We start from the raw sequence: 23,711 nt of genomic DNA, 5'->3' as shown, positions 1-23,711 counted from the left end.
GCTATCGATACCTGTAGGTATTTGTTAGATGTTCAAATAGTTTGGTTCAAAACAGGGAAACATTTTGCTGATTTCTAACTGTTTGGGGTGACTAGCTCCACACACCTGGAGTTATTTCATGAAGGCATGTCTATTATGCAACCAGGCCAAATGCCTGTCATTTGAGTCTGATGAATTCTGATTGTGGGTTCTAAAGTCCTAATAAGGTGTAACAGGCAAGTAAAGAGCAATATTCGAGAAAAATCAGTTCTGAAGGTTAATGTAGTAAATAGCACAAATGAACTGGCAAAAACTGAAATGTTACCCGACTTTTTCAAGTGATAGACAGTGATGCTGCTATAGTTTGGATGAGATAAACCCATGGATTTTGTTGAGTGTTTTACTAGATATATTGGATAAGTTCAGGAAAACAATGTGCAGGGTATATTCTTACTTGGAATCAGAATATGTAGCCCAGTTAGTCTGCTGGTTTCTAGAGTGAGTAGTTTAGTAAGTTTATAGCAAAACTTGAGCAGTGTCAGCACTTTGACAACCGTCTCTTTATGTATTCTAAAAACAGGGTACCAATCAAGCCTTGAGCAGTGTCAGCACTTTGACAACCGTCTCTTTATGTATTTTAAAGACAGGGTACCGATCAAGATGTAGTCCCAAGTATTTGTATAGCTTGGCCAAAGGTTGATTGCTGTATAGCTTAACTCTTCTAAAGTCATCAGTCTTATCTTACCTTTTAAGAATGCTTAAGAGTAATCAGTTTGTTTTCCTTGGATTTGCCACTAGATTATTTTTCTGCAACCAGCACTTTAGATTATTATATTCCTTCCAAAGAGATTTTTTGGACTTTTTAACAGATACTTAACCACTTTCAGCAGGATAACATCATTCATCATCATTATGCATGGAATTATTCGCTTTGAGATGATTGTCAGGCTGTGAATGAATATGGTAGATAGGCTTGGCCACAGTACAAATCCTTGGAGACTCCTGCAGTGAAGGATACCAGTGTTAGAGGTATGCCAGACTGATGCACCCTTAAAGGTTCTGTTGTTTAAGTAGTTCTTGAAACAGATGACCAATACATCCTCAAATTCTTTATTTTCAACTTTTGTATGGAGCACATAGTAGTTTACTGAGCCAAAAACCTTGTTAGGTTAAATATAAACCCCTATGTCACTAGATGGGTTGCAAACTGGCTCAAGGACAGAACCCACATGGTTAGAATTGCTGGAGCCATGTCAGACTCCAAACCAGTTACAAGTGGCATCCCACAAGGCTCAGTCCTGGGATCTCTCTTGTTCGGTATATATTTCTCGGAAGTACAGGCAAACACGGAAGGACTGTGGCTGACCAAGTTCGCAGATGACTGCAAACTGGGCGCCATGATAGACTCTCCAGCCGACACAAGCATCCTCCAAAAGGGCCTCATAGAAACAGACAACTGGTGCCAGAGCCATGGCCTCAAGCTAAACACCAAAAAGTGTATAGTCATCCCCTTTGGCAAAAACAAAGTGCCCACAAATTACCACATAGGTGGCAATCCATTAAGTACAGAAGAAGTAATTAGGGACCTGGGGACCCAAGTTGATAGCAATCTCTCATTTGACAACCACGTGGCCAAAGTGGTTAGAAAAACATTTTATATAGCCCACCTAATCATGAAGGGATTCACATCTAGATCAGGGGAGGTCATCGTGCCTCTTTACTCATCCCTCATCAGGCCCATAATTGAGTACAATGCCCCTTTTGGGATGTACCTTACCAGACACCTGCAGCAACTGGAAAGACCCCAAAAGTACCTCACCACGAGGATCAAAGGGCTCAATCAGATGCCATATGCTGCCCAGTTAAAGAAACTCCAGCTCTACTCAGTGGCATACCACCTGCTCAGAGGCGATCTGTGCCTGACGTATAAAGCCATGTCCAACTCGGAATTAATGGACATGCTGCACCTCAGAAAATCCAAATCCCATCGAGCTATGTGCTCGAGAGACTTGAACCTCAGCACTGAAATAAATAGGACATGCTGGAGGGACAGATTTGTAACCCAGAGGCTCCCTTCACTCTGGAATAAAATCCTAGTCCCTCATTGACTCTCTTCAAGAGGAATCTTGATGAGTGGATGGGAGATCGTAGGTTTACCCCGGGTATCACTTCTGTGTCACTGTTAGACAGAGGCACAGTATACTAACCTCGAAAAAGGGCATGGCAAAATTAATTTAAAATGGGTGGCGAAAGCCAAACATACTCTGGCTAGGCTTATAAATGCCCTAGGGCAGATAGCCTAGTATGAACCTATGAACCTATGAACCTATTAAGTCTATGAAGATGGGCAAGTGTGGAAGTCTTTCTCCATGTTGCTGCAGATAGAAGTAGTTAAATTATAGATGAAGGTGTGTTAACTCATGGGGAGAAGGCTGTACTACTCTATATGCTCAGAAGCCTGACTGCACACTATGTTTTTAGTAATGTAGCTAGTGGCCATAGGTTAACAAAAGGCTAAACTATTTTGTGCCTCTGATACAAGAGGTTTGAGAGGTTACTGAGTAGAAGTTCTAGCTTGGTTGGAATTTTCATTTAGTTTTTACTGATTGTTTTTTCTGTGTGACCTTCACACTCTTTGATTTATTTTGCCAGTTTTATCATAAATCACCATCAATGTTTTTTCTTAGCAATAGATCTGTTAGTTCTCCAAAGGATTAGCTGCCTCCATTTTAACTTGCTTATGTTAATTTTTCATGATTCTTTTCTGTTAAAGCAGTTATGTGACAGTACGTCCTGGTAGCTGTAAAATTAAATTGAATATATATATGTTCCTCTTAAATTATTTACTGTTTAATCTATCGAGGTACCTGTATAATTAATTCACAGTCATAGTACTATAGGAACAATAGCAGACACTTAATTACCTAGCCATATACACCTTTAAGTAGACCCCCACAGATGTTCTTACCATCCTTTACATGCACTTAATGGTGCTTATCTCTAAAATAAAGCAAGACTGTGCATGATAACACTGGTGTAAATCTGTCATTAGTCATTCAATCAAGACTAGCCTTAAAGGCAGATAAAACAGCCCTTTGCAGGATCTGTGATGGTAAGTTATTTTATTGGCTGGGAATACGATGAGCTAGGAACCTGTCCCTCCAGAGAGTCTTGTTTATTTGTTGGTGTAGATTTCGGTCCCTAGTACAGGTGTTCATGGATCCACTGGTTTTGTGAAGGAACAGGGAATCAAATACAACTGGATTTTTCATGGCTTGAAATGTGAGACACGGGTCACCTCAGAGCAACTGGTGGGTTATTAATTATAAGAAGGGTTGTCTTAATCTATTAGGATAGTTTAAGGGCTAAGTCCTTTAATTTTCTTGGTTAAAAATTGTTAGGGTATTTTCCGTTATGTGATATGCTTGGATTTGTACATACCAAAGGAAGCACTATATGTGATGAAGGGTCTGATAAAGTACATGCATAGTGTTAAGATGACTTCTTTAGATCTTGAAGATATTTCATTGGAAACTGACTGGGCCAGATAGATGGATTTAATGGAAAGGAAACACGATGATAAAATGAAAGAGTTGTCCACGTAAGTACCCAGGTCTCTTATGACCATATTTGAAGGAGACAGGTTATCTACGAATGATTTAGTATCCAGTTCCCCATGAATGTGTGCTGCACTACTGGAAAAAGGCAGCCCCCCCCCATTCTGTCGGTGCACTGACCCAGTCATGAGAGTCAGTCCTCACCGACTTTGCGGCCAGCTATCAGCAAGTATGTACATATTTAATCTTTGGTGGAGCAGTTCATTAGCAATGGATGAGCAGATAGCAGTGCTCAGCTTACAGTCATTTGCAAACTCAGATACAAAAACACAAGAGAGATCCACTAATTACAATTTTACATTCAGAGAGGGCACAAGCAACTTTCACAACTTGGAAGCTGTTGGCTACCCAATTTGAAATCCAGTATTCAATGTATGGGTTTACATTAAGTTTGTCTAAGTTTTCAATGATACCAACATAGAGCATTCTGTAAAAAACCATTGGCTAGGTCAGGAAAGCAGCGTGGATTGACTACTGTCAACCTCATCGTTAATATTTTCAAAGACGTTTACTAGTTTCTAGAAATAGGACCTGCTCTTCATAAAACCAGACTGAGTGGCTTCTACAGAGCCGGATCATGGTCAAATGGGACACTAGGCAGGGTAATGGATCAGCACCCCCCCCCAGCCATTCCAGTGTTCCATTCCTTGGCCATTTCTCCCCAGTTACCGTAAGCACTGTTCAAACCTGTCAGTGTGCATATTCGTTTCTTTTTTATTTCTGCAATGATTAGATACATTTAAAACTTTTATTTCAAAGTTTATAGCACAAACACTGATAGCCATTTGCAAAACAAAACAATACAGTCTCACGATGAAAACTGATTTAGCACAATCAGTAAACTACTCTGTCCTTGAACCTCACATTCATTGAAACAACATTGAAACCCACATTCAAAGAAATCGCACTTGGTCAGTGGCAGATTAAGTTAACCATTGGGCTGTTTTCAAACCATAAGCTCCTTGCACATATTTTTTGGACCATACATAAAAGGTATATGCATGTGTTCTTTGATGCACCATCCTGATTTCATTAAATTTATTTTCCTTGTATAATACAACACCACTGAACATTCTTCAGTAGGCAATGAAACAAAACATATGAACCAATTATGACAAAACTACCCGTTATAGAACATTTCAACCACAAAATGTCACTCAAACATCTGTCATTACAATCCACCAAGATCAGTCAATATACCCAATCTCAGCAGAAGTAAATGTAATCTGAATAATTCTGCATTAAAGAGGTCTATAACAAATGAAGAGGTTGCTGCTGGCAAACATCTTTACATTTTAGTGTTTAATTGTACAAATTCAATGCCTGCTTGCTGCCTTTAAATAATATATTTTCCATGTTGCATTAAAAAAACTTAAGCTGATAATATTGCAATAGGGAATGGCTATCAAACAAGCAGCAGTCTCATAGTTACTAGGCATCACATCTAAAGGAGAACACACTCAGGAGTACAACACCCTCATTCCCCCTTAAAGGGGGCAGTGCAATATCAGTACTCCAGCTACATGGTGTAGGAGTAGAACCCGCAGCTTTTTGTACCAAAGGAAAGTATGCTACCTGTAGTGCGACTAACACTGCTTTTAAAATTTATAACACAAACACTGTTGATGGCCATTTGCTAAACAAAACAGTTACACACTGACAACAGACTTAGCATGAGCAATAGTAAACTTTTCTTCCTTTGAAACTTAACATTCCTTAAAAATGCACAGAAACATGACAGTCTTTGAAAATGTACTGGAACTCAGTATTGCTTGAAAATGCAGAGAAACTCAACATCCTTTGAAAATGCACTGAAACTCATCAATCCATGAAATGCAGTTTGGCAGTTGATGTAGTGGATTCAGGCTCTTGGAGCCTGTATACAAGGTACAGGATCTGAACCCGAGTAAGTTAACTAACTTGCCATTCCTAGCTGTGACATTTCACACACACACACACACACACACACACACACACACACACACACACACACACACACACACACACACACACACACACACACACGCACACACACACACACACACACACACACACACACACACACACACACACACACACACACACACACACACACTCGTACCTGTTTCATCATGTTCATCTGGAAAGGCAATAAGTGATGTTCATCTTTCTTAAAAGTCCAGAGCAGCTCTCCATACTAATCCAGACTCAAGTCTAATTGCGCTCCACTCTAAAGTTTAAGTTTGCATGCATTGTACAAAAGACGCACACATAGACATTAAGGGCACACTCTATGTGCATCCTTAAAGAAGAAATGTATACACTACTAATTCTCATGATTCCTCTCACAAGATTATATACAAGAAAGATGTGATGGTGTCTAAACAATATACAGACCCAACTCTTGCACTTCCTAATTTTCAGATTCCAATTTTGAGTTTTGTAAAAAAGGAACTGCACTCGTGGAGATTACAAATAAGAAAATGCAGGTCTTCCCTTTTCTCCTCAACCTACAACTCACTCTATAGCTACAGATGCCAGAGAATGTCCTTGTGGGGGGGAGTTTTTATGGCAGAAAGTTTCAAGACTTGTGGGATTATTCAGATATACCAAAATATCAATAAAAAAGAAATGTTAGCTATAATCCATGCCCTAAACTTTCTTCACCATCTTTGATCCCCAGGACATCTTCAGGTAATTATAAGCAGCACCAGAGTTAGGTGGTACATCAACAAGCAAGGGGTACAAACTCATACCTTCTATGCAGACTGGGTATGATCACAAGGGAGTTAGCTCTTCAATACTCTTTAACCCTCCAAGCATCTTACATTCCATCAGAGCAAAACATAGAGACATACAAGCTGAGCAGAACCAGGCAGGCCCTAATAAATAGAAATTGAAAGAGGGGGTCTTCCAGGAATTGATCCAGTTGTGGGGAACACCTCAAGTAGATCTGTTTGTCTCCTTTTAAAACAAACAACTAAAGATATTCTACTTCAGACCTCCATGCACATGGGCCTGGAAAACATATGGTTTGTCATTCCCTTGGATGGGAATGTTCCTATATGCTTTTCCACCCTTTCCACTGACACTGTGATGGTCTGTCTACCCCAGACTATAATCAAGGAGCCTCAGTCCTCACCACTGACACTGGTGAGAGATGATCACTAAGAACAGAAATGGATTTACACAATATTTTCAGATGCAGCTCTATGCATTAAGCACATTTTTCCCTAAGAGCATGCAGGAAACACACTCCAGACTCTCTGCCTCTCCAGATCCCAAACAAGACTCACTTTGGAGCATTGTGTCCCATTTCCAAGTAGCTGACACACCCTCACATGGGTATTTGATTTTCACACATACACACATTGGAAAGGCTGGCACAGATTTACTAGCTATGACCAGCTCTGACCAGACTATAAGGTAACCACGCTACCACCTGGCTCTTGCAAGGGTATCCAATTAGACCAAATAAAATCAATGCTAATATAAATGGTAGAGTGTAACTAAAGCAGCAAGGCTTTTCGGAGTGGCCAAGGCATCACTAAAATAAGCACAAGTACTCTCAAGAAGTTAAAAGTATTCTATAAAAGACCAGCCACAATGAAAGGTATAGAAATAGTCAATAGAAAACATGAAACTATCTAAGTACAACAAACACCATAGTTTCAGTCACATGAGATACAAAAATAACACAGTTGAATAGATTCACTCAGATGCAGAAAACAATACTTAACTAATCTCACTCTATTTCCTGACTGTCTAACGAATAACTGTTCCCTAGCTACAGCAATACAAGATGAGATGCTGAAATGCTTATTTCCACAAGGCAAGGTAAAGTGCTTCAAAGCTGAACTGAACTCAACTGAACTGTGATAACTGACATACATCTTTTATATCAGGTTTCAAAGAAAACAAAACTAACTGCTGTGAGAGATTCATCCTCTCAGTGCTGGACTGGTTATAGAATGACATCACATTTGATCACCTGACTCTGGTGCAATACACACTCAGAGCTTTGCTAAGATCCGTTGGAGTACCTGAAAGCTATAGGACAATTTCAAAACTTTTACTCTTCCCTTTTGGAATTCTTTCTTTAAACATATACATTTAATCAGTTATAATAGCACTGTTGATACATTATTAACACAAGCATCTGTACAAATAAGTGTGATAGTCAAATGATGCAAAATTATTTACAAAACTCTAGCTAACTATGCTGGCATATGTTACACATGAACTACCCTACTCTCCCTGGCACAGATGTCAATACCTTGCATTGTCATAGACACCCAGGGTTTTTCTAAAGATCCATAAAAACTGTCCAAAAATTGTGGTGGTGACTCTTGGCTCAGGCAACACTGAATGTTCATCATTTGATCACTGCTGCAGTAGCCTTAGCTATATGGGTTACATCCTGCATAGAATATAACAGATAGACAGCTTCCAGAGCTTAGTAGCACCTTTCATACATCCAAGCCATTGGTTTATGAAATAAATCAATGGTTTGGGTGGCAATCCCTTCATAGTTTTCCTGTCACCATAGAACACTCCTTTTGCAATGTATAGAGGATCAAAGGTTGGCTAATGGTTCTCCATTGCTGAACAGATGCATTCTCTTCTGGGACAGAACCTTCCATCTTGATATTTTTTATCAGAAAAGTTGCCTTCCCGGTGACATTAATTTAATTAAGCTAAAAAAATCCCAGCAATTTATGGACTATCACATGACTTTTAGTCACGTTTTACTATGAAGTGTGACTTTACTTTTGTAGGAAAAATTTGTTGAATTTAAAGTTTTTTTTCTTTGTGCTTTTTCTAATTAAAATTTATGTTAAATTACTTTTGAGGGCTGGCACAGGTGTTTAAAGTGCTTCTCACTGTGTTTTTCATGAAAAAAATAGTTTTCTAATACTTTGTGTTTCACAAACTATTGCTACAAGTCTTACAGGGGCTTCAGGCTTCATTTTGGCTACTGCATGGAACAACTTACCATTAACTCAGTTTTTCCTTCCCACAGACACAAAAATAAGAAAACTGGCTTCTCCTTGGGATCTTAACTTTGTGCTTGAAAAGTTTACTCTTTCTCCATTTGAACCAACTCATCAGGTTTACATAGAGTGCTGTTTCACTCATTGTTCTTTATGATTTCTCCCAAATCATTAATACTCCAACCAAGTATCACAAACCTTACACTTACAAAGCTTCTACATTGGACTGGATACTGTTTAACAAATTGAACAATATATCCACTAGTGGCATTATATCAGACCATCTCAGCGACCATCTGCTATTCTATATAACCAGATCTATCTTTATTTGTAAGAATAAGAGTGATGTGCAGAGCTGTAGTAACTACAGAGGGATAAAACTGATCAGTCACAGCATGAAGTTATGGGAAAGAGTAGTGGAAGCTAGATTAATAAGGGAGGTGATGATTAGTGATCAGCAGTATGGTTTCATGCCAGGAAAGAGCACTACAGATGCAATGTTTGCTCTGAGAGTGTTGATAGAGAAGTACAGAGAAGGTCAGAAGGAGTTGATTTATGTCTTTGTGGACTTAGAGAAAGCATATGACAGGGTGCCTTTTCAGGAGTTGTATTGTATGAGGAAGTCGGGAATGGCAAAGATGTATGTAACAGTGGTACAGGATATGTACGGGGGTAATGTGACAATGGTGAGGTCTGCGGTGGGAGTGATGGATGCATTTAAGGTGGAGGTGGGATTACATCAAGGATCAGCTCTGAGCCCTTTCTTATTTGCAATGGTGATGGACAGGTTGACAGACGAGATCAGAAAGGAGTCCCCATGGACTATGATGTTTGCAGATGACATTGTGATCTGTAGTGAGAGTAGGGAACAGGTTGAGGAGACCCTGGAGAGGTGGAGATATGCTCTAGAGAGGAGAGGAATGAAGATCAGCAGGACTAAGACAGAATATATGTGTGTGAATGAGAGGGAGGATAGAGAACTGGTGAGGATGCAGGGAGTAGAGTTGGAGAAGGTGGATGAGTTTAAATACATGGGATCAACAGTTCAGAGTAATGGCGAGTTTGGAAGAGATGTGAAGAAGAGAGTACAGGCAAGGTGGAGAAGAGTGTCAGGAGTGATTTGTGACAGACGAGTACCAGTAAGAGTGAAAGGGAAGGTCTACAAGAGGGTAGTGAGACCAGCTATGTTATATGGGTTGGAGACAGTGCCACTGACAAAAAGGCAGGCGTCAGAGCTGGACGTGCCAGAGTTAAAGATGTTAAGATTTGCACTGGGTGTGACAAGGGTGGACAGGATTAGGAATAAGTATATTAGATGGTCAGCCCAGGTTGGACGGTTTAGAGACAAAGCCAGAGAGGCCAGATTGCAGTGGTTTGGACATGTGCTGAGGAGGGATGCTGGGTATATTGAGAAAAGGATGCTAAGGATGGAGCTGCCAGGTAAGAGGAAAAGAGGAAGGCCTAAGATAAGGTTTATGGATGTGGTGAGAGAGGACATGCAGGTAGCTGGTGTGACAGAGTAAGATGCAGAGGACAGGAAGAAATGGAAACGGATGATCTGATGTGGCGACCCTTAACAAGAACAGCCAGAAGAAAAAGAAGATGTCCAATCTGAAAAAAAACACATTTCCACAAGTATGTGCATAACTTATGCAACCTCAAAATAGACACTTTCTTCTCCATACTTAAACAGATAAACTGGAATGTACTAAAACATCTTCCCCTTGATGAAGCCACTCTAGAATTTAACAATAAATTAATGAACATGCTAAATGATCATCACCCCTTAGAAAAAAAGTGTCAGACTCAACCCAGCACCATGATTATCTAAGAAATAGTAAACATATGATGTCACTTAGAGACAAAGCTTGGAAAACCCGGGTCTTAAATAAATCCCAGGCAAACCTATTATACTTTAGACAAATAAAAAATAAAACTAAGTATAGCATTAGGCATGATAAAAAAGTCCACTATTCAGACTTATAATAGTTACAACTTAACAACACAAAACATTTCTGGTCATCTATTCATAATTTACTTAACCATGGATACGAACCCCAGTCAAATCCTTCTCCTGATGAGTCTTCCATAATCACTGTGAATAATTTCAACAACTACTTCCTGAAGGCAGTTACCTCCTTTGTTAATGACAACAAAAACAACTTAACCAACACTCACTCTCACACCCATAATGACAAACATTTCTCACTTAAGACAGTCCCCACTTCTACTATAAAACATATTGTTTACCTTATATCAATCTTAATCAATTGATCCATTCTCAAATCTCATGTGCCTGACATCTGGGGAAAAAAATTACATTACTACCCTACATAAAGGTGAACTTTCATCTGATTATTCCAACTTCAGCCCAATAGCTATCCTGTTCCCACTATAAAAAAATTCTTGAAAAATGTATCCATACCAACTACTGCAATATGTTACCACTAGCAATGCCTTATCTCCCACTCAACATGGTTTCCACACTAACCATTGTACAACAACTTCCCTAATACACTTTGCAGATTACAATTAACAGTTTATTTATTTATGTGTCTTTGTTTACAGGGGAAAGTCCAAATGGGTAATACCCATTTTCAGCAGAGGCCCAGGGAGGAAAGTTCCATTTGCTTACACTGCATTATACTAAGTTCCAGTTAAACACAGAGTAGTTAGATTTCTACTTACAGTTATGCACAAACAGTAGTTACATTTCTATTTACATTTATTCACAGTTATTACATTTACACATATACATACTAAGATTTTACAGAGGTGGAAGTTACTAAACAGAAAGCACATGTGCAAATTAGTGGATTGTACAGGCAGCAGTTATGTATAAAATTGTTTTATCATTTCGGTAAGGGACTAAGAATATTATGTATAGGATACTCCATATATACAATAGGAATTCTGACAAACTAGTATCTTGCTTATTCTAAAACCTCTCAAAAGCATTCCAAACAGTCTCCCATACTAAACTATTCCATAAACTTTTCTCACTCAGTCTCTGCACACCTCCATCTCTTGGTTTATTAGCTATCAGTCTAATTGTTATCGAACAGTCTGATGGGAGAAAGAATACTCCTCCTTCTTCCCCATTACTTTAGGGTTCTACGGGGCCCCATTTTTGGACCACTGCTCTTTAACATATTTACTAATGACTTGTAAACTGCCACCAAACATGCAACTCTCATATAGTACGCAGATAACTTTACACTACTTTGTGCAGCCTCCAACTTACAACTCCAAAGCAAAACCCGGGAATCCTTCACTTCTATAATAACTTAGTTACAAAGCTCTCAATTACTTCGACATGCCAAAAAAGTAAATTACTTATCGTTTCTCCCAAAACATGATCTGCAAGTAAATCACAGATTAGAATTACCTTATCTGACAACACCCCAATAAAACAGGTTACCAATACAAAACTAGCAGGGATTACCATCAATAACAATTTGAAACTCAACGTACATTTTCAAAATGTATAAGAAAAAAACACCAAAAACTGGGCCTTCTTTATAGAACAAAGCTATTCTTAACTGAAAAAGGCTAGGCTAAACAAACCATAGCAAAAGCCTTTCTCCTACCAACCCTGTTATATGCCTCCCCACTCTTTACAACTCTACATATTATTATACAAAATAAACTAGAACAATGTTACAATAAGGTGGCACTCTTCTCAGTAAATACCTCAAGTAGAACATATCACTGTCATACCTAAAAAAACGAAACTGGTCAGACCTCCCTTACCAAATCCACTACAGCTGGTAATAGTACATAAACTAAAAACTAATCATGATAATTCCTCAATCATAATGGGAATAATCCAGAAATACCAACCTACTAAATCTCTCTGCTCCAAAGACCAATTCCTCCTCATCATCAGCAAAGCCCATTATTTATCTGGAACCTCACTTTACTCAAAATGTATATCTAAATTCTTGAATAACCTTCTTCCACCTCTTAGACATGTAAACAATGCCCATGTTTTTTCAAAAACATCCTAAGTGATCACTTCAGATCTTCCTGGCTATGTACTTGTATAACACCAGGGTGAATTGGCATCTTAATCCCTACCTCTATCTATCTCCACCCTCCTTACCACAACTCCCACCCCTCTTAAAACCTTATATTCTCCTACCCTTGTCTGTTATTTGTTTTTTCTTCTCATAAATCTCTTCCCCTGTAGAACAGCATTTTTTTTTTTCTTTTTCAGGTACCCTCTAGTTTTTCTTCCATAAATCACATTTCCTTGCAAAAACTCACCTTTCCAGCTTACTACACCCTGAACCAGAACCATGGTTTTCTTACTATGAAACCTTTATCTGTCTCTTTGAAAACTTACCTTTCCAGCTTACTACACCCTCAACCAGATCCATGTTTTTCTTACTATAAAACCTTTATCTTATTACTAGCAAACTACCAAGTTACTGTTTCACTAACAAATAACAACATTTCCATTTGAAAAAAAAAAATTCTACTTCTTCTAGTCTCCATAAGTTTTGACCTCATAATCTTTAGTTTTAGTTCTACCTATAACAGATATCTAACTGAATTTTGAACCTTCTGTTTGACAAAATGTTACAATTTTCTGCATGTGTTCTTCTTAAACTGCAACATTTCTATTTGCTACTATCCCACTGTACGTTGAACCTTCTACTTGATAAAATTATACAATGTCTACTTGTATTTTCCTTAATCTGTAACATTCCTATTTTTGTCACTATACTTGTATACACTGCATAATTAATGATTATAAGACTTTTCTTATAAATTGTCCAACTTGTCTTTGTAATACTTTTGTCTATTTTGTATGTGGAGTTTTTCTCTCTGGGTGTCTGCTGAAAATGGGTTCACACCCAGTCGGACTTTCCCAGTAAACAAATGTAAAATAAATAAATAATGCTTGGATCACTTAAACTGCTGGATTTTTGTATATAACCCCACATATGTTACGTCAACACGTTCCTACACTGCTATGCTAACAATGTTCATATACTCACTCTAATAAGTATTCCTAACATTTATATATATTATTTTTGGTATTATTCTGTATTGCTATTTATTGTACCTTTGTATCTTTGAATGCCACAAAATTCTGTATTTTAATATACTTTGTACTATGTGCTTTTGTATTTAAAAAATTGTACTATATTTCTTTGTATTTTTGATATATTTATGTTCTTTGAGCTTTTCTCCCAGGGCCTCTGCTGAAAAGGGACCTATTATGCTCAGATGGACTTCCCCGGGCAACAAATGTAAAATAAAATAAAATAAATAAATAAATAAATAAATAAGACATAAAAAAGATAACAATGAAGGTGTTGCCCTTTAAAATATTTGAAAATACAGTACCACAACAACTGAATGACTATTTTGAAAAGGGAGATTAGAGAGTAATTAACATGGATGTAAGAAAACACATTCCACAAACACTGCTCTGATGATACTTGCAGAAGGTGTACTTCATATTAATAAAAAAAAGGGACAGCTCTTTTTATACATTTGTCCATAGTCTTCAGTTCAGTATCCTATATGTATATTACACTAATCCTACAAAAAAAATTTGTAAGCACTGTGGGACTGGAATATATGTGGTCTTTCATATTTGAAAAAATGTGTTATTAGAATTGAATCTTGTTAGTAGTAAAGTGTTATTCAACTTTTTGGTATACAAGGATCTTTGATAAGGTTGCTTTTATGTTTATTTACCATGAATATTATAAAATATACCCATACAGGCTAAATTTGATGTTTCTGTTGATGACTATAAGATACACACATATATAAGAAAATTTTGAGGTTTATGTTGATGGCTTGGTGTTATACAGTGGATGTGATGATGCACATAAAACCATTGGAAAATTGCAGGTGGATTTGATGCTCTTCAAAATTGGGGAAGGTTCATCTCAACAGTATACCTGACTATGACTCAATGACTTGAATTTAATTATTAACCTTCTTACTTAAGGAGCTAGCCATAATGAAAAATTAGAGCCTAGGGAAGGTTGAGGTGCATGTGCCCAAGGTGAGGACTCGATCTAGATTCTCTGGTGGAGACTAAGAATCAGTAGATGTACATCATTCCCACTGATACAGTAGCCTTTAGGCTAAATAGTTTGTTTCTTGCTCAAACCACAACAGTTCACCTTCAAAAAGCTCTGACTCCCTCCCACACTTCCAATCTGACTGCTGATTGGTCAGCCCTGAGGAGGGAAAATCAGCAGTCACAGTGGGAAATCTTCAGTATTTTCTTGCTGTCACATGAAGAAGCAGCTCAGAGGCTTCACCGGAGCAGCAGCCAGCACTTCAGCTCCTTTTTCTGTCAAATATGTCCCTTTTGGGGTGCGTGTGTATATGCTGAAAAAGTTTTTTTTTTTTTTAACTTTGATTTTACTTTAGCAGTTCTGGCCCTTTAAGAAACCTGGTATTTCTTTAATATTGGAGGTTTCATAAAAGGGGCCACTATGTTTAGCTTGAGATAATTTGGGAGCATATTTTATGTTGTGTGATGAAATGTGCTCCTTATGTAAACCTTTTTAGTGTTTTAACAAAAGTTTTTTTTTTTTTTTATGTGGCAGAGTGTTTTTATTTGGGCTGGGAACTCTACGAGTTAAATATTACTTTTGTTATTGCTGTAAAAACTTGCCTGCTATTAGTTTCTGTCAGACTAATTTTATGCTAAAGGGGTTTCTGACAGGAATATTCTGTGCTATTTATGCATTAGTGGTACACAGAATTCATTGCCTGCTAATTAGGGCATTCAAAGTGTTCCTGAGAAAAATATGTCTGAGATTTCTGACATAGGCAGACAGAGGGCTTCCTGTCATGCAGATTCCAAAGCCCAAAACTCTGATGGTGAGGAAAACTGACCTTCATAACCTGGTTTGGAGGAATTTTCTTTTTCCTAGATAATTGCAGGATGAATAAAGTGCTTGATTGGAACATGCACGTCTCCCCTCAAATGAGGAAATGTTATGATATATTACAAGTGGATATGCCTCATTCTGCACCTATTCCTTCTTTAGGCTTTACTAAGTTTCTCAGGCTAACAAACATGTTTTTTCACCTTTTTCACCTCAGGTCCAACCCTATTAACCCCAATGCAAGCAGGAAATGGGCTACTGCTGCAATCCAACCCTTCCCAACTGACAAGGAAGGAAAGATTTTGGGCAAATGTAATAAGTATATTTTTTCTTCCACTTTGGTATATAGAATTCTTAACTATCAGATTCATATGTAGAAGTTTATGCTTTTTTGTATAGACAGTGTGAAAGACCTAACTACCACTCTTCAACCTGAAGGTAGTGTCTGTCTCAGTTCTATTGTTTCCAATATTTCCAAAGTATCTAAGCATACTTTAAGGAGTGTTTATGATTGTGCAGATACTTTGTCTAGGGCCCCTGTTTCTGCTTCTGTTTTGAGGAGGCATGCCTAGGTACAAAATCAAAAGTTTCTGATGAGGTAAAGGTCTGACATTTTGAATTCAGCTTTTAATTAGGGGATTTCTTTGGCCCGTCTGATACCCAGGTCCTCCAACAATTTCAACAATTTGATGAGAGGGAGTCTCTAAGATTTTTCAGCCACCCCCCCCCCCCCCCTTACAAATGTATTAGTTCCTGTATAGCTTCTCAGGCTATACAGGGAAATAAAAGGAAGGCAGGAGGGGAACAATTAGAAACAAGGTTACTTTCCAAAAAAAAAGACAATTTATAACTTTAGAATGGCTATGCCAGTATTCATCAACCCCCATCCCAGTCTCTCTAAACCTGTCCCAACAATTGTCTTTGTACATTCCCTTTTGGCAACAGATTGTGGTAGAATCATGGGTGGAGGAAATACAGTTGGCACACTCCAAGCCAAACAGACTTGTTTCCTTGAGTTCACACAGGATTCAGGAGATGGTGGATTTTTATCTGGAAAACTTTCTGAGCTTCTCGGGTCTCTTTTATGCTTCAGCCAGTGAGTTTTTAAGATTCTGGAGTTTATGACATTTATGATTTACATCATTCATCTAGCCAGGTTACACATAAGAAGGATTCATTGGTATCTAAAAACACGTGGACCCAAGACTTGCATCCTTTGGATGTTCAGACACCAATCTTGGCCTTTGTAAAATGGAACTGCACTGGTGGAGACTATAAAACAAGCACATGCAAGTCTTCCCTTTTTTCAACTTCCAAGTCAGTCGGTAACTCCAAACACATCAGTTTTGGCTTGGGGGCCAGTTTCCATGGGGGTAAATGTGTAAAGGTACAAGGCCTGAGGGATTCTTCAAGACAGATCAAAGTGCATAAATATTAAAGAGGTGCTGGTTGTGATCCATGCCTTAACATCTCTTCATCATCCATGGTCTCCAGAACCTGTCCAGGTAATTACAGACAACACCACAGTGATGTCATACTTTAACACACAAGGGGGCACAAGGTCATACCCTCTATGCAGGCTGGCATTTTATCACTTGAGAGTTAGTTATTCATTGCTCTTTAACCTTCCAAGCATCTCACATTCTGTCAGAGCAAAACATAGTGTCAGACAAGCTCAGCAAGACTAGGACAGACCATCATGTGTGAAACTTCAAGGAAATGATCTTCCAGGAATTGATCTAGTCATGGGGATCTCCTCAAGTAGATATGTTTTCCTCCTTTTAAAACAGACAATTCAACAGATTCTGCACCAGGACTCAGTGCAAACAGGCTTGAAAACCTCCCTTGGATGAGCATGTTTCTTTATGCTTTTCTATCTTTTCCACTGATATCCAGGGTAATTCTGAAGATTCTGAAGGGCTCTCCAAAGATAAGTTTGGTGACCTCTTTTGGCCCAGGCAGCATTAGTTCTCTCTTCTTATGGAATTGGCCAGGGGTAATTGCCACAAGCTTCCCCACACTATTCACGCAAGACAGAGGGAGTTTGATGCACCTAATTCTCAAACATCTTCAACTAACTGCCTGGATGATTCAATTCTGACATATTTTAGGCATCTCTTTACAGGAGAAATACAGCAGGTTCTAAAGAAGAGTAAAAAATCTGCTATTAGAAAGTTTTACATTGGCAGAATGAAGATATTTTCTAGCTGGTACCTAGCCAATAACCTGAATCCTGTCATTGATTATGTAGTACTGGTTATCAAATACATGTGTGAGTTACTAGCATCTGGTTTTTCATGCACGTCTGCCAAAGTACATCTTGCAGCCATTTCAGCATATCTCCCCATGGAGCCTCCACTTTCTTCAATATTTTTAATAAAACCATTTCTAAAAAGTGTGTTACATAAGTTTGTGCCAGAAAAGTTAACTACGTTTCCATTTGAACTTGCACATCAAGCAGATTTGAGGTCATTGCATGGAAAAACTTTTCTTCTCATTGCTCTGACATCTGCAAGAAGAGAATCTGAGTTGCAAGGTCTCATGGTGGCTGAACTCTCTATGGTCTTCTGCAGAGAAAGGGTGCCATTTAGAACAAATCCCTCATTTATGGCCTTAATTGTTTCAGACTTTACTTTGAATCAGGCCATAGATCTCGCAGGGTTCTATCCTGACCCTCAGAACCAGGGAGAAGGATTTTACATATTCCTGATGTGCATAGGCAAGTCTGGTTTCATATTAACAGAGCCAAGTTCTTTGGAAAAGCTAATCAACTATTTGTTTCTTTTGCTGGAACTAAGAAAGGACAACCCATAACAAAACAGACTATTTCCAGATGGTTGCCTTCAGCTTTTACCTTTTGTTATACCCACCATAGCAAACCTGTTCCAGGCAGTATCAAGGCACACTTTAGGAGTATCTTGCCTTCTTTGATGGCGTACTGGAAAGGGGTGGATAAGCATTCTTGAGGCAGCTACATAGTCCTCTGTACATACATTTAAAAGATATTACAAACTTGATTCTTTCTCTAGATCCAGGGCTGGCTTTGTTAGGATCATTCTCCAAGTGCTCCTGGATCGATATCCTACCTTCGCCCAGACTGGATAGGCTTACTGCAGCAGTGGGAATGAACAGCAGAGTACAGCTGTGTAAGTTGCCTTACTCATAACAGTAGACATTCAAATTCCTCACTGCTGCAACAGCCACACCCACTCTCCACTCCCATAATATTGTATATAGTTATTGTTGGGAAATTGTTTGGTGGTTATTTCTTTTTTGTTTAATTCAGGATGAGTATGCTACTTAACTTTTAGGCAAGAACATCTTGAAGATTTTTTAGTCTGATTGATGATTTTCCCTCCTCAGGACTGACAGTCATCAGTCAGAGTGGACGTAGGGATGGAGACAGAGCTTTTGGAAGCTTGTTGGTTATTGTATCTTGGGCAAGGCACAAACCATATAACCTAAAGGCTACTGCAGCAGCAAGGAATTAGAACATGTACCATTACGGGTAAGTGCAACTTACACAACTGTACTTTATCCTTAGTTTTTCCAGTCATATTAGAGAGGACTAATTTGTAATGCACATTGCTAGCAAATCACTGAATGGCCATATCTATCTATGTATGTATATATATATATATATATATATATATATATATATATATATATATATATATACATACATACACACACACACACACACACACACACACACACACACACACACACACACACACACACACACGCACACACACACACACACACACACACACACACACACATATATATATATATATGTGTGTGTGTGTGTGTGTGTGTGTGTGTGTGTGTGTGTGTGTGTGTGTGTATATATATTTTTTTCTCCAGGCTTTCTTACAGCCCCCCACACCCTGAGATGCATAATAACTCCCTAGTTTGCAGTATCAGATTTATTTCCATGCTGATTTTATTGGGACTATATAGACTCTTTGGTAGCTAGATTATCTTAACACATCACATATTTTTGTCAGTTTGCCTCTAGTTATTTCCCTTTGGACTCCAATAAATCGCATGCAGCCTGTTTTTCTGCTTACTGTTATTAGTACTGTCGAGTTGAAAACACAGCGAATAAATTTGTCATTATGCAATTTTTCCATGGCTAAAGTGCCTCTTTGAGTGTACTTACCAATTATTTATTCATTTGTTTCTTGATGAAATTCATTCTGGGAGCCTCACAAAAAATGACTGTCTTTTTTTTTTTTTTTTGCATTATTGCTAGTTTCATGGAAAAAGCAATTCATCCAGCAACACTTGAACATTTTGGCCATTTAAGCAATCTTAGTATGCATCAAATGATTTCTACCCATCCTGTGCACAGATCAAGAAACAACTTTTGCAATACTGTAATATTAAAAAACACATCAACATCACAGCAGTGAACTAGACCAGCATCTCTTGCTTTGGAAATTACCATAGTGGCTAGCAACAGTTACCCACAGTGAGTGACTGACTTTAGGATTCAGGAAATGCTAAGGCTGTCTTATTCGAATTGCTAATGCAGACATGTCAGGGACTTCAGAACAGCAGACCCAGTCCCATATGGGCTGGTTAATGTTTATATCGATCATGTACTATAACAATAAAGATAAAGGAGGAAAATCAGTACTGAGTGAAGATAATCAATAATGTTTTGTCTATACATTGTATGACTACAAAGAATATTTTGAATCTCACTTTGTCCTCTATCATTCACAGAGTATAACAGTACAAATCACAAATGTGAACATCCCATTGCTTAAAGAAATGCATCTTTTTTAATATATGAAACTATGAATAAACATTAACTAATGATGGATTGTGACTGACTAGTAGAAGTCAGAGATTTATTTTGCCAGTCTGTCCTTCAGATTTTAATGCACAGCAGCAGATCAGCCAGACAAACATTTGTATTTATAGGGCAGTTCAATGTCTTATGGCCTCCCTCCCACTGTCACTCTCTGTCTTATTTTGTCTTTGGATGATAAAAGTCAAATAATTTATTTGTCATCCTGCTGTTAATCTCTTAATGTACATACTGCAACTGTGATGACAAACTAAAAATGATTTTGGTTTCTGGGAAACTTGTTTTCTTTTCTACCATCTCAGACACAGGCATAAACACACACACACACACACACACACACACACACACACACACACACACACACACACGCACACGCACACGCACACGCACACACACACCATATGCTTTTCTTCTTTATCTCTCTTTTTCTTACTTTTTCTGTTTGTTTCTGTACCTTAATTCTACCATGGTACACTATAAAAGCCTTAAATCAAAGATCTTCTTGCCAGACAGTTATTGTTCTGTTGTATGTATGGACATCCTGCAAACAAAACAAAATATTCTTTTCTTTCCTGGAACTGATGTACTTTTTTTAATTCTCATATTATACAGACTTCTGAGTGGACCATGATACATGTCAAAAAATGTGCTGTTCTTCTTTAATCAAATGATTTTAATGGAAAATTTGCAAAATGCAGTTAACATTCAGTACTACTAAACATATGTGGTACAACTTGATATACACTCACTAACTCTTTAATTAACCTTCTAGTTTACATGCCTCCCACCCTTAAGAGTGGGAAGTTAGCATAATGGTTAAGGTGTTCAACTTAAAAACACAAAGTCCAGGGTTTGATTCTCAGATGGAGTAAATGGCTATGGGGTAAATGGCTAGGCTTAAAAAATGGCCCACAAAGGCAGTTAGCCTAGTACTAACCTATGAACCTCAATCAACATCCCTTTGGAATATGAAAAAAAAAATCTCTAATTAAAAAAAAAAAAATTAGCCACACACCTAAAACAATAATAAAGCATAAAGAAAGGAACAAAACAGTTCAAAATGCACATTAGAAGGTAGGACCATACACCTGTCTTACCAGTTCTTTGTGAATTCTGCTATATCTGATGACTTCACTAACAAAGATAAGGGGGGACTATAGAGGCAGTCTATCCACTGCCATCTGCTCAAGTACCATGGCTCCAAATTCAATATTTCTAAGGGGTGCATCTGGTTACCAAAATCAGCCAATAATCACCATTTCAGTAGAACCCATTCATTCCTAAGTTTTTAACCTGTTCATTACAGCCTCCCTTTCACACATCTTCCTTAAAATGGATAACTGAATAACTGAACATGAAGATGGTTGCATAAAAACAGATAACATCAACAATTAAACTGCTACGACCATTCCAACTTGCTGAATAAGTACGGACACCAAATTAGCGCTTTCATTCACTTTATTCACTGTGAACTTCCTCAGAAACAGTTTGAACTCCACCCCAAAAGCACTTTTTATAATAAAAAAAGTCACATGATAATTAGTTTCTTATTTACATAATTAATTACATACCAATTAAAAACATAAAATAACAAACATGAACGTGAGAGTTACAATTAGAATAAAAATAATAAATAATAATAATGTTAAACATATGTATGTTTATAAATAAATTATTATTTAATGTTTCATCTGTAAAAAACATTTTATATTAATGGTTTTGTTTAAACCAGGGGCATAATCAGCTCCTAAATTTAACTACAATAAAGATTCCTTGCATTCCAAAATAACTTTACTGTCACACATAAATGCATGTTTACTAACACTATCCAGAATAGAAAAGGTAAACTTCTTAATGTCTTTACAGACAGTAGAATGTCTACCTAGTGCATATGTTTGATCTTTTTTTGATTGTCAAAATATGTTCACTCATTCTTTTCTTTAAGCATATTGTAGTCATGCCTATATAATAACTAGGACATGAAAGACATTGAGCAACATATATTACCATTTCACTATTGCATGTATAATAACTTTTACACCAAAAAGTTTTATTGATGTGTGTAAAATAAACCGACGAGGAATTACTTATAAACCTACAGTATCTACAATTAGTATAAGCATATGTTCCCTTGGTCACAATATTTCCTTTTCTACCTGTATTTTTGTTGTTATTCATTCCCCGTTCTAATAAACTTTTGATGTTATTTACCCTTTTAAATGTAAAATGTGGTCGTTCACCAATAACTTTTGTAAGGTCCTGATTACCCATCAAGACTTTCCAGTTATCTACAATAATGTTTTTAATACACCACATTTCGTTTGTAATAGGTAAGACAAATGCACATGAAAATTCTGTATTAGTATTAACAACATTTCTATTTTGGAAATTATTTTCTATAAAGGCTTCCTTTGGATAATACAAAATAGGACTAGCCCTACTTTTTCTTAAGCCTATCACTTCTTTTTCTATGGTTTGTATTAATGACATCTCATAACCTCTTGCCAAAAAGAATGTCCTTAAAATGTACATTTCTTTTAAAAAATGTCGTCTTGAGATGTTAATCTACTCAATCTAATTAATTGTCCCTTAATGACTTCTTTTTTCATATGAAATGGATGTAAGCTTTTATTGTGTAAATATTGATTTACAAAAGTTGATTTTCTAAATATGTTACTAATAAACTTTTTAGAGCTGCAATCATATGTCAGGTGTAAATCAAGGAAATGTATACTGCAACCATAACCTCCTATGGTAAACTTTAAAAAAATTGGTAGTACTATTTAAATATTTAACAAACCTTCCAAAATCTTCAGATGTACCATGCCAAAGGAAGAACAAATCGTCAATGTATCGACAATAAAATAAAATGTTTTCTTCAAAAATACAATTCACAATAAATTTGTCCTCCCAATTGGCCATTACTAAATTGGCATAAGCTGGAGCAACCTTTGCACCCATAGCCACTCCTGACTTTTGTTTATAAAACCAGTTGTTAAATTAAAAAAAAATTGTTATCTAACACCAATTCCATAAGTGTACAAATTGTGTTAATTTTAGAGTTACCAAACACACTTTTTTTTAGTTAAATATTCCCTTAGATACTCAGTTCCTTTGTCATGTTCAATACATGTATAAAGTGAAGTAACATCCAAGGATGCAAAACAAAATTCTCCATTCATCATATTTAACTTACTTAGGTGTAACAACAACTGCCAAGAGTCTTTTAGATAAAATTTTGATGCTTGCACAATGGGATTGAGAAAGTAGTCTAACCAAGTGGACAAAGTTTCAGTTTTAGACCTAGCAGATGATATAATTGGCCTAAAAGGAGGCTTTTGGTTGTTTTTCTGTATTTTGGGAATGCCAAAGAGAACAGCCATTGTAGGATGTTCAGCTTTTTCACCCTGACAAAACATGTCAAATAGATAAATATCTAAATGTAAAAATT

This window comes from Protopterus annectens, chromosome 8.part0 (assembly GCF_019279795.1).
Source record: "Protopterus annectens isolate FY-2018-M chromosome 8.part0, PAN1.0, whole genome shotgun sequence".
Lineage (NCBI taxonomy): Eukaryota > Metazoa > Chordata > Ceratodontiformes > Protopteridae > Protopterus > Protopterus annectens.
Note: the sequence above shows the minus strand (reverse complement) of the source record.